At 45.8% G+C, this 12,497-nt stretch overlaps 1 pseudogene; it reads right to left on the reverse strand.

Moving 5' to 3' along the window:
- Positions 1–2,972: 2,972 nt before the first annotated feature.
- Positions 2,973–4,770, reverse strand: LOC119323774 (annotated as a pseudogene).
- Between the last annotated feature and the right edge of the window lie 7,727 nt (positions 4,771–12,497).

Below are 12,497 nucleotides of genomic sequence, written 5' to 3' on the forward strand. Positions count from 1 at the left end.
CTACTAGAAAATCTATTTATATATATGCATAACGTGTACGATATGTAGCATCGTAAAATACCAACAAACGAAAAAGAATTAAATGGAAAACACAAAATTAAATGAAAGAAAAATCATAAATCCAAACCAACCGGTACTAAAGGGCTCCCTGCCCCCGGAGCTGGCTCGTGCCACGTGGTTGCCCTTTAGCACCGGTTCGTGCTGAACCGGTACCAAAGGGGGGGGCCTTTAGTGCCCACACTTTAGTGCCGATTATCGAACCGGCACTAAAGGGCCTTATGAACCGGTGCTATTGCCCGGTTTTGCACTAGTGTGTGCTGGTTTGAAAAGCTTGGGGTGTCGACCCGTTTAAAGTTTGCAGTGTGGTCCTGTTTTATAAGTGAGGGACAGAAAGAACAGGGGACATGGGGCACGGGACAGGGACACTTTTATGAAAGCGAATTAGATTTCATCCGGATGTAGAATAGACAGTCCCTAGAATAAAAAAGGTACTCGAATTTTCGGAAAGTGTAATGTACAAGGGAAAATATACAAGCACGGAACCTAGCCAAAAAACTGCTACAATCTATAGGAGTTTTCTAAAAAACATGTAAGCCAAAATATACATGTTCGTGTTTGTATAGGACGAAGGCCAGCCAATCAATTAAGCTCCTACAGGACGTGCGTGATCGGGACATAGCATGCCACGCTAATGATCCAAGAAAAGGTATGAAAAAACAATGCATATAGCAGATTTCAGCAGAGCAAATCGATCGTCATCATTATAATATAATAAAAAATAGGCTCCGGCCGTCCGGCCCAAGGAGGAGAAAATAAATGTTACAACTTGGTTATCTTAGCAAAATAATTGATAAAGAAAATAAATATATTCATTTTTATCTGAACTCCGTAAAAGTCCACAAATAGTGCTAGAAAATAAATTAATACTTGGGTTTCTACACGAAATTCAACTATTGTCCTGCAGCAGAATCAACGGCTGCGAGCATGACGCACTGCAGGACCACATTTTCAATGTGTGCTCTTTTATATTTTTTCGTCTAAAAACATTTGAAATAGAAAGCTATTAAACATACAATTAATATATATTCTTCTAGGAAATTATGTTTTGTAAACAAGAGTAGGTACAAACCGCAGCTCATCAGAGTTCTACTCCTGTTGCTCGCATTTATTTTTGGATTTATTTCAGGATTTTCAGCAAGGCGCGTTCAGTGGGAGGAGACGTTTCCATCGACTACGAGGCTCCTTTGGTGATTTCAACAATCGCAAGATGATATGTCGGCTCAGTAGGTGCTCCTCGAAGTAGATTGTGCGTGTGTGTTCTTAGGAATAAGTGTATGTGTATATATATGAGCGTCCGCTTTTGTACTATGTTCAATAAAAATATATCAAAAGAAAATTTTAATAAAGAATACAACCCTATTTTGTACATATATTTGGCCCAGCGTTTTGGTTTTCACACATTAGTTCATTCCATATCAAGTCCATAAATAATAAATATTATTAATAAAAATTCTTTAACCACCTAATGGTGCATCCACACACATACCAAAAACGCCATATGAATTAAGTAGCCTAATTTTCAAATAGGAAGACTCCTTAATCACCTGATAAGAAAACTAAACATTGGAAGTAGGAATAACATGTCAAGTATGAAAAGACATATATTTATTATGGTATAATAACATTGTGTTGGATGGGCAAGAACCTGACACATTTGACTAAAATGAGTACGGCTTGAAGCATGGAGGCATAATATTACATTAATCGAATATCATGACCGCAATGTGATTAATGATGATTCGCGAGGAAAAGAACAAAATTTAGATACATAAAAGGAACTAGGAGTGAAATGAGAAAGAAGAAAATTAGTGTAGATATATAGATAGATTTATGGTTTAGTGTAACAGATGATGCATATGCTAATACATGGTAATGTTTATCAATAACTTGATGCACTTAATGGAAATATTTTTGTAAACTGCAATCTATGTTTTAAGATGCATATGTTATCTACAGTCCCTTCTTTTTATTTCCAATACAAATGGATATTAATAAACTATCGAATTAAGATCAATGACAATTCACAACGAATATATTAGGTCATATTGCAAGTCTAGACGCGCAAATGCACGGATCACCCAGCTAGTTAGCATTAAAATTATAAGAACTAATAAATAAGGTAGTCAAAGATACAAACCTATAGAAGTAAGCTTTGGGGAGCGAGCACCATATTTTACATTCCATTTTTCATGCCTTGGGTGCTAATCATGTAGATCGAAGGTGCACATAATTTTTCGTTTCATCTATCTGACGAGTGCACAACATGATTAGGGTGTATCTGACGACCTCTGCGGAGTTCAGAGATATATTTGGTTTACATGTATTTGGTAGTTTAGGATTTGTAATCTGTCCCCTACCTTATCTCTAGGAGAGGCTTCTTTCCCTCCAAGTTTGCCCTCCAAGTTTGTACTCCTATATATACTTGCCTGTGAGGGTCAAGCGCATCTTTCACTTCTTGACTGTCCCGGCGGCGGACCGGTCAGGGTGCGGGAGCGGGCGCTCTTCTCGTTTCTAGACTTAGCCATGCTTGTGGCGACGGCAGGACCGGCGAAGGACTGTGCGAGTCAGCTACGAAAGAATGGTGTTGACACTATCTTCTTTATTATTGAAGAATATATGTATACCATATGCAGGGTAACACTATCCTCTTTATTATTCAAGAATTTAGGTATACAATATGGTGCCCATATCCCAAATATATATAAATATATAATATGCCTTTTTGAGTAGGAGAGCAACTGCCCCTATCTTGCAGGAACGAGAAAGACCCCCAAAATACATGCATAAATTCGTGGTACAACTCACACACAGATAGAAATCGACTAAGCAGAAAGGATAACAAAAATTAAAAATTGTGTAACGGAATAGCCACGTAGATATAGCTCGTTATTGGCAGCAACATATTAACTTGTTCAACAATGGCCAGCGGCGTAGAGATGTCCCATCAGGCGTGGTTCGGCGTATAGCACAAGCGGTTTGGCTATGAATAAATCGTGCTCCGACTCGCTGAGATCGACAGCTGCTACACCCGTTGGCTTGGTCCACGTGAATCCCTGCAGTAGCCGTCCGAAGAGCATTACACACATGGCCGTGCCAAGTGACGCCGCCACACACCCACGGCGGCCAGTGCTGAAGGAGATGAACCGCAACTCATTCTCCGTGAGAGTCACATCATTGTCGGCTGTTGTATTAATATGGCGCTATGGCTTGAAGCGTAGCGGCTCGTCCCAGACAGCTGGGTTCCGTCCGAGTCCCATACGGCTGAGGATGACATGGCTGCCCTTGGGCACACGGTAACCGGCAACGTTGCTGTCAGCAAGCGCGACGTGTGGTACATTGAAGGGCGCGACGGGGTGCAGCCGGAATGCCTCACGAATGCACGCCTTGAGATAGGGGAGGTGCGGGATGTCTGACTCCTGGACAAGCCGCTCTCGGCCCACCACCTGGTCGATTTCCTCCACCGCCTTCCGCATCACCTCGGGAATGTTGGACATCTCCGCCAGTGCCCACTCCACTGCGTTTGACGGGTTGTCAACGGCGGCAAATATTATGTCCTGCGCCATCAACCCAAGTGACAGATTAATGAATTTATGTATAATTTTTTGCATCTTGGACCTTCATAGACATGTTTGATGTTGACAACGGTTTTTCTTCTCTTTTTGGCCCATGGATTTGGGTGGCGTGCGCTTGGACTTGCATGCAATGCATGCTTTACGTGTGTACCAAAGTGGTTATGTACATACCTGCGACTGTGCTTTCACCTCCTCGATGGTGAGAAGAGGGTTCCCCTCTGCGTCCTTGAGCGTGATGAGCACATCAAGAAAGTCCTCGACCTCCTCCCTCTGGCCGGACTTCCATTGCCGCCACCTCTCATCAATGACCGTGTCGTGCAGCCGGTTCACCGTCACATTGGCCTCCATCACAATCTTCTCGTGTCCGTCCAGGTCGAGGCCGATGCCGCGCAGCCATGGTAGGTAGTCGGAGATGCAGAACGCATAGAGGAGACCTAGCGAGGTGAACACAGCGTCCATGTGCTCCACCTCCATCGTGCCCGGGCCGCCATCTGGCCGAGGCTCGCCGAAGTACCGCCGGCTGAAGACGAGCCGCAGGATGACGTTACCACAGTAATGCCTTGCAACGTGTCTCACGTTAACGGCAGAGGACGGCGCGGTGGCGAGCGTGTAGACGTAGCTTGTGAGGTTGTCGGCCTCTTGGGCACGCTGGTTGTGGAGCCACGGGTGCAGGGAGGGGCAGATGATTTCGGAGGTGAGTACGCGGCGCATCTTCTTCCACTGATCGCCGAATGGGGACAGCACGGCGTTCTTGTACCCGCCGCTAAATGCCGATGAGGCAAAGGTGAGCGGGCGGGAGGCGAAGTTGGCGTCCTGATTCTTGAGTACCTCGCGGGCGATCTTCAGGCAGGTGATGGGGATGACAAATATGCGGCCGAGGCGGATGCAGGCGATGTCGGTGCCCATTTCCTGCATCATCAAGTGTATCCAGCGGAACGCCGGCCTGTTGAGCATCATCTCCGGCAGGTTGCCCACCAGGGGCCACGAGAATGCAGGGCCCGGAGGGAGCTGCGTGGCACCACCGCACATGACCTTGCTCTTGGGCTTGGTGATGGACACAAGGACGACGAAGGCTAGCAACGGCAATAGCCCCATCGCCGCTAAGCACAGCGAATCCATCGGTGGAAGCATATCTACAGTAGTTAGATATAATAAGCCCGCTCATCTGTTAACCGGCATCTACTCAGTAAAAATCATAGGTGCGGCGAATCAACCTGTTGTTGAGTTGGTTAGGTGGACAGTGGTATCCCCAACCCACTAGGGTTCAAATTCTGGTGCTCGCATTATTCCTGGATTTATTTCAAGATTTCCGGCGATGCGCTTTCAGTGGGAGGAGACGTTCCCGTCGACGACGAGGCGCCTACGGTGACTTTGTAAATCTCAAGATGATATGCCGGCTCAGTCTTTCGGAGGTGCTCATAGGGGTAGGGTGTGCGTGTGTGCGTTCATAGTGATGAGTGTATGCGCGTGTATATGAGCGCTTGTGTCTGTACTGATGCTAAAAAAAAATATCATAGGTGCGCAGGCACATAGTCGAACCCGAAGCTAATGCATTTTCTACTAATAAATATAAATAATAACTAGAACCTTCCAAATAATTTTCTTTCCATTTGCTATTTTCATGCACTAATAAGCTTCACGGCATTGATTGTTGACTGGTTTCCAAAAATGGATGATATTGATTCCCTCATAAAAGACTTCTTTTCTCAAACAATTCAACTATAATTTTGTTCAAAATAGTCTAAATACTCGAACACTTGTACTTGGGTACATATATACCCTATGATTATTCTAGGTTTTAGATACCTTCAAATATTTCCGTTATATTTGTAAGTGCATACTCAAGTTTTCACAAAAAAAGGGTGCAACTCATGTTTTTCTCTTTATGTTCGTACCTCGAATGGAATATACCCTATTATTTATTCCAGATTTTAAATACCTACACACGTAGTCCGATATACTTGTAATGCTTAAGTTTTCGCAAAAAAAAGCAGTGGATACTCGAAGAATTTCTTTGTATGTATTTACCTTGATGTAAAAATATATTTGTATATACCCATAAATATAAGTGGATACATGTACGTAAACCAAATACCTTGACAAATGATTTTTTTTACGTTCCTATAAATATAAGCTGTTGGAAATATGAGCAAATTACTACGAGATTTAATCCGAATAAATAGGAAATAGATCATGACAGCAATAGCAGAGATTAAACTAATCATGCGAACTAGCATAGCAGATGAACAGATCACATCTAGGGCACATACTAGAAACATGAATTCTACCACGATCTCGAACAGGAAGGATAGAATCACATACGGTGCAGCGGGAGCAGCACCGCCGGCGTTGACGTTGTCGCCCATGTCGTCGAGGATGAGGTTGCCAAGGTCGGGGAAGAAGTCGTCATTCGCGAAGTCGACGCTGCCAGCAGTCGCGCGAGTGCGCTCCCAAAAAACCTGATCGTCCCTCTCCCGTACAGGATCACGAGAGGCGGGGTTCCGGAGGCCTGCTGTCCCTTCTCCCGGTGCACGCCGAAAGGAGGGATGGAGAAGACTTGCTTGGCGGCGCAATGATCTGGAGCGCCGGTGAGAAACCACACGAAGCGGCGGCGGCTAGGGTAGATGCTTGCCTGACTATATAGTGCGGGCCGGGTAGGTCGTGGGAGTAAACCCCACGTCCGAGTCGTCACGATCCAAAAGAATCGGAAACGGTTCACTAATTAACGCGTCCTTTAATTATTAATTAATGACTCACTAATTTTGACAACGTGCATAGCTCTGTCCTCGGCTCGGCTCAATCCCGCAACCCGTTGTGGCGTGGCGTGGCGTGGCGAGGGAGGAGGAGGAGCGCGCGTGTAGATCTCATCTTCTCATGCTCATAAAAGTGGTAGAAGAGCTCACCTTATAAAGAGGTGCAACTCTCTCTCAACTTATGAGGTGGGACTAAACTTTAGCCTCACTTACTCCACTCACATGTGTGCATGAATGGGCCAAGAGAATTTCAGAATTTTAGTTGGGCTTTGGGCCAAAAGCCCAGGTGCAAATTCCAACATAAGCATCTGTAAAACATACACGATAGAGTTGTAGCCGAGCTGTGATACTCGACGAATCATACAAAAATATTGTGTCTACATACCCAAAAAATATGTCTTATCCTTAAACAATTTATTGGTATATACCCTAAACACAGTTAGGTCCTGTACAAAGAGAAATAATTTTAGTTACATACCCACCACTATATGCATACCTGTATCTTTTTAAGAGGGCACGTCATCCATACTATTAGTGCGTACAGCAAAAATGAGGCAGCTTTTAATCATTTCCTTTTATGCATTTATTAGTACAAGTTTTTCCCACGCACATGCATAGCTAGAATTAGCTAGTTTCTTGTTTTCTTAGAACAAGTGGTGCATGCATTCTAATTAATGCCTGCATCCAAATTAGAACAAGTGGATTCTGTAAGCACATGCTCGAGAAGACTGGGTCACCTCAAACCAAACCGGAAGATGCGATGAACGGGGCCAAAGGAGATTTACATCTGCATATTTATTTCAACAAAGAGTGTATTTTATTAACTCGGCATGAATCATCAAGATGATACAAACATAAAGAGCACACACCCGGCCACTGCATGTCAAAGGTGCGCACAGCCAACTCTAACACACGCACACAAAAACACCGGCAAATAGTAGAGTCATACAAGACCCATGCTATGCCCAATCGAGTGTAAAAAAAGACAGAAGCTATGCCCAAGCGAGTATAAAAAAAGACCCTGAAGCGATCCACAACGGTCGAAAAACTATTATAAACAATATCCACACCAACCATTTCTTGACACCAGAAGGACAACGACATTCTTCAACAGCAGCGCCTTCATGAAGGAAATGACGCTCAAGCCCATCCATTACAGGAACCAACCACCAAAGGTCAGATTCTACAAATCGCAAATGGGCTATAAATTCTTTGCCACACACTTGTGTGCCTACTAAGTTGACGCGTCCCTAAAAAAAGATGTTGATGCGTATGCAAGGCTTTGTCAACTTATTATAGTCAACACACAGTTCTAGCAGCTGTGGCCGTTGGATGTCTATCCAACGGATATCGTGCTTCTTCTTCAATCTCGGATATTCTAGCTTCGGTTGCCCAAAAAATGATTCCGCCCCCTGACATCTGGGCCGCACCGTTTCAGAGGCTGACCTGTGGGCCTACTAAGTTGACGCATACAAAGGGCTTTGTCAACTTAGTCAACATAAGTGATTCTAGCTGCAGTGACCGTACGATGTCCATCCAACGGCCGTAGTGCTTCTTCAACCTCTGGTCTTCTTGCTCCAGCCGCCCAAAGCAGCGCTGGTCGTGCCGCCTGCTCCAGCCTCCCGTGGCTGGCTGTGCTGCCGTGGAGGCCTCACCGCCCCCTACTACTCCCACCGCTGGCCAGGCCTTCCCTCCACTCACCCACATCCCCTGTTATTCTGCGGCAACGACAACATCACACCGTAGCCAAACCAGTGAACCCTCGTACTCCTCTCCGCGCGGGCTTCCACTGCTGCTTCTTCCCCGGCTCCGCGTCGTCCCCTTCCTAGGCCTCGCCGGTCGTCCACCGCCCTGGTGCTCTCGGTGCGGCGTGGTCAATGTTGTCAAGGAACGACTTCCATTGGAAAAGTACTGTACGTGGAGAGGCTGGCAGCTGGGTCCACGACGGCCTCAAGGAAGTACCTCCTTATTATGTGCAAAATAGTTATTTCTCCACCTGACAGCAAGGACCCACCGGAGGGGCCACCATATTTTGCAAAAATCACGTTCTCCCCTGACTGCTAGGACCCATCAGCTACATCTTCGCACGCAAGGAAGTGCTTCAGGGCAAAAAAAAAAGATTCGCCCCCCTGACTACTGAGACCCACTAGCTACATTTTCGCACGAAAGGAAGTGTCTGCCAGTCGGGACCCACCTGGTCGAAGCATATGTAGCGTTGTCATTCTGGTCGTGAACGTGTACGTACATACTGGTCGATGTAGAGGCGCGCACGTGTCATAGTAGAGGCGCGCACGTAGCATGTACATGTATGTACAGCGGCCAGGGTGCAAGAAAGAAAATACGGCCACGTACGTACATACGGGCGTGGTCTCGAACGCCTACTCGCGCATACGTACGGCCACGGCTCGTGTACATGGCTGGGTCGGAACGGAGAATTTGCGTCGTCGTTGTGTTCATGGGGAGCCAACCGGCTGGGTCGGAATGGAATGCATCGTCGTGTTCATTGGGTGGGCTTGGTCGGAACAGCCGATGTAAACGAGGCCTGGCGTACCGCACAACAGAGGAAACGGCCTTATGTTCGATCGGCCACGTTCGAAACGGGATCCTATTCATCGGGAGGGGTCTAGCGTACGCAAAATGGAATAAACGGACTTGTGTTGGACCTTGTATGGTCGAAAAGGGGTCATGTTAATCGGCAGGGGTGTGGCGTACCGCAAAACGGAGGAAACAGACTTGTGTTGGAATGCTACGGTCGAAACGGGGGTCCTGTTCATTGGGAGGGGTGTGGCGTACCGCAAAACAGGACCCCACGGGATATTGTTCATCACCACCGTCGACCTCCTCTAGCCTCCACCTGTGAATGTTCATCCACGGGCTCCTGTTCATCCAGCCTCCACCGCGGGCTACTCCATCGGCTAATGTTCAACCAGCCCTCTCCACGGGCTCCTGTTCAACCACCCCTCCACGGGATGCTATTCGTTGACCCCTCCACCGGCTATTGTTCAACCAGCCCTCCACGGGGTCGTCCTGTTCATCCAGCCATCCACGGGATCCTGTTCATCCAGCCATCCACGGGGTCCTGTTCATCCAGCCCCAATCGGCTCAATCGGTGGGGTTCCTGTTCATCCAGAGGCAACACCACGGGGTCCGGTTCATCCACCCCCACCGGGAACTGTTCATCCAAACCCACCCTACAATGCTCACTGTTCATCCAGAGGTAGCATCGATCAGCTTCAGTTAGCAGCAGTAGCGAAGGAATCGCTCGATCGGGTTCAGTTAACAACCATCGATCGATCGCTCGGGTTCAGTAACGTGTAGCCTGCAGTGCAATCGCTCGGGTTCAGTAGGCGAACGCCTCGCTCGAGTTCAGTTAGAGCCCAACGCCTCGCACCCATGCACGTGCGTGTACGAGAGAAATGCGAAAACCTCCGTGCATCGCTCGACCCCGGCTACCCACCGTAACTGGGAACACCCCGATATTTTCCTCGCCCTCGCTTCTACCATGGTTTTTTCCGTCGTGGACGGCCCAAAGAATGTCATGCAGCTGCTCTCCGACCCGCCCAGGACGAAAAGCCCATTTTCTGTCATGATTTTTTGTCATAGAAGTAGGAGCTCACCGCATCTATGATGATATCGGGTTTTTTCACAACTATTGTCATAGAAATGTCATAAGTATGACAGAAAAAAATTTGTTCGGCCCAAAATGTCACGGATGTGTCTTTTTTTTTGTAGTGGCGGTGGGTGTTCCTAATAGTAATTAGGATGGCTTGTCCAACGCGAAGATTCTTGCCAACGAGGAAGCTCTTCCTCCCAACCGAGCATAAGTGTGTGCGACCGTCCGTGTCCATGCGGTAAGTACAGGTGGTGATGGAGCCCCTTGCGGTAAGGCGTAGTTCAGCTCAGCCTTCTTCGCCAGGCTCGATAACAAAACTCACAGATAGGCTCTTTGGCAATTTATGAATAATAAAAACATATCAATTAATAAGTAGCCTCGCACATACTCTTGCAAATATATTTCTATTAAGTATAGATTTCTACACTATCAAAATTCACAGTACTACACATTTGTACTAAGCAGGAATTCTACTAATAAATATATATGGATAATCTACACTATTAATAGTTCCTTGGATTCTACACTAATAAGCATGTGATCAGACTCTACACTAAAGCATATCATCGACTAGATTCCACACAGCATATCATTAGACTCTACACTAAGCATATCATCGGATAATTTGCATTTGTAAGTATAACAATAAAGCATATATATACATATATCATCAAATAACTACAGTTAGTATAACATACCATATCATGCCGATCGACAATGGTACTTGTCAGGCAGGTCACGAATGGCTTCATTCTTTGAGCTACAATGGCGGAATTATGCCCCATAGGTTGCACACCTCCTCCTATTCATGTAGTGGGTCCTTATCATCTTCATGGCGATCGAGTGGGTCCTCATCATCTTCGTCATCTTCCACCAGGTTGATCTAAATGAAAGCCAGCTTGGGTCTTTCTGCTCTAAAGGAGAAGCTTATCAACACACCACCAGTAAGACGCATGCGAGCGAGGAAACGGTCCCATCCATGTCCTCCAATTTGCGACATATTGTGTCCGCTCTTAACCTCCATAGTGTAAGGCCCCCAGGAGCCTCAAAGGTCACAGTTTCTCCTGTCAGTTTGTTGAATTTCAACCTCACATTGCATGGGACGATCTGTGTACAAAAAGCAAAATGACACAATGCATTAATGCCAACACTAAAAACAAAATAGTTGTTACATTTCATATAATTTCTTACCACCGCATGACGAAAACTCGGCTGGAAGTAGATGCTGAACAGCTTGCCAGTTGCAAGGCTGCTGGTGCACCTTGACTTGCACAATCGACAAGTGGTGGTCGCGCCATTTTCCTAAAGCATGAAAAAAGATAACAATAACTTAGCATGGGATGATCAGTTATGTCTAAATTTTTACTATTTAGTTAATCATATCAACAAAAAACTATCAACTATCACATCTCTCTCTCTCCCTGTCTCTTTCTAAACGTTGCATACCAACTAAATCAAAATGTTACAAATCAACTAGCCTACTAAATCAACTATCCTACTAAACCAACTAGCCTACTAAATCAACTAAATCAAAATGTTCTAAATCAACTAAATCAACTAGCCTACTAAATCAAGTAAATCATATCAACTAAATAAAAATGTTTCATATGAACTAGCCTACTTAATGAAGATGTAGCAGGGAGGAGGAGTTGCGGATGGAGGAAGGAGGAGGGAGAAGGAGGTGACTGGAGGAGGGAGGAGGAAGGAGGACGAAGGAGGAAGGCGGAGCAAGGAGGGGCCGGTCGGCGGCGAAAGGAGGAGTGGAGCGAGGACGGAGGAGGAGGGGTGCGGCGAAGCATTCAGGGAGGAGGAGGAGGAGGTGACAGCGGCGCAGAGGGAGAAGGGGTAGGCGATGATGTAGCAAAGAGGCGGTATGTATTTCCCTCAGATGAGACCAAATTTATCGAACCAGTAGGAGAACCAAGCAAAACAACATAAGCAACCCCTGCACAAAGATAACAAATCCTCGCGACCCAACGTGTTAATGGGGTTGTCAACCCCTTTCGGGGTACGACGCCTCAAGTGGCAAACGGACGTGAGATAATTTTGTAATTAATTGATAGATCGAATGCCAAATAAAATAAAGGAGAATAATATGCAGCAAGGTATTTTTGTATTTTTGGTTTAATAGATCTGAAAATAAAAGAAAGAAAAAAGTTGATTGCAAGCAAATATATGAGAAAGAAGACCCGGGGGCCATAGGTTTCACTTGTGGCTTCTCTCGAGAAAGATAGCAAACGGTGGGTAAAGAAATTAATGTTGGTAAATTGATAGAACCTCAAATAATTATGACGATATCCAGGCAATGATCAATACATAGGCATCACGTCCACGATTAGTAGACCGACTCCTGCCTGCATCTACTACTATTACTCCACACATCGGCCGCTATCCAGCATGCATCTATTGTATTAACTTCATGGAAAAACGGAGTAATGCAATAAGAACTATGACATGATGTAGACAAGATCCGTCTATCTATTGCGGCAGATATAGATC

The sequence above is a fragment of the Triticum dicoccoides genome, chromosome 6B (genome assembly GCF_002162155.2).
Source record: "Triticum dicoccoides isolate Atlit2015 ecotype Zavitan chromosome 6B, WEW_v2.0, whole genome shotgun sequence".
In the NCBI taxonomy this organism is placed as follows: domain Eukaryota; kingdom Viridiplantae; phylum Streptophyta; class Magnoliopsida; order Poales; family Poaceae; genus Triticum; species Triticum dicoccoides.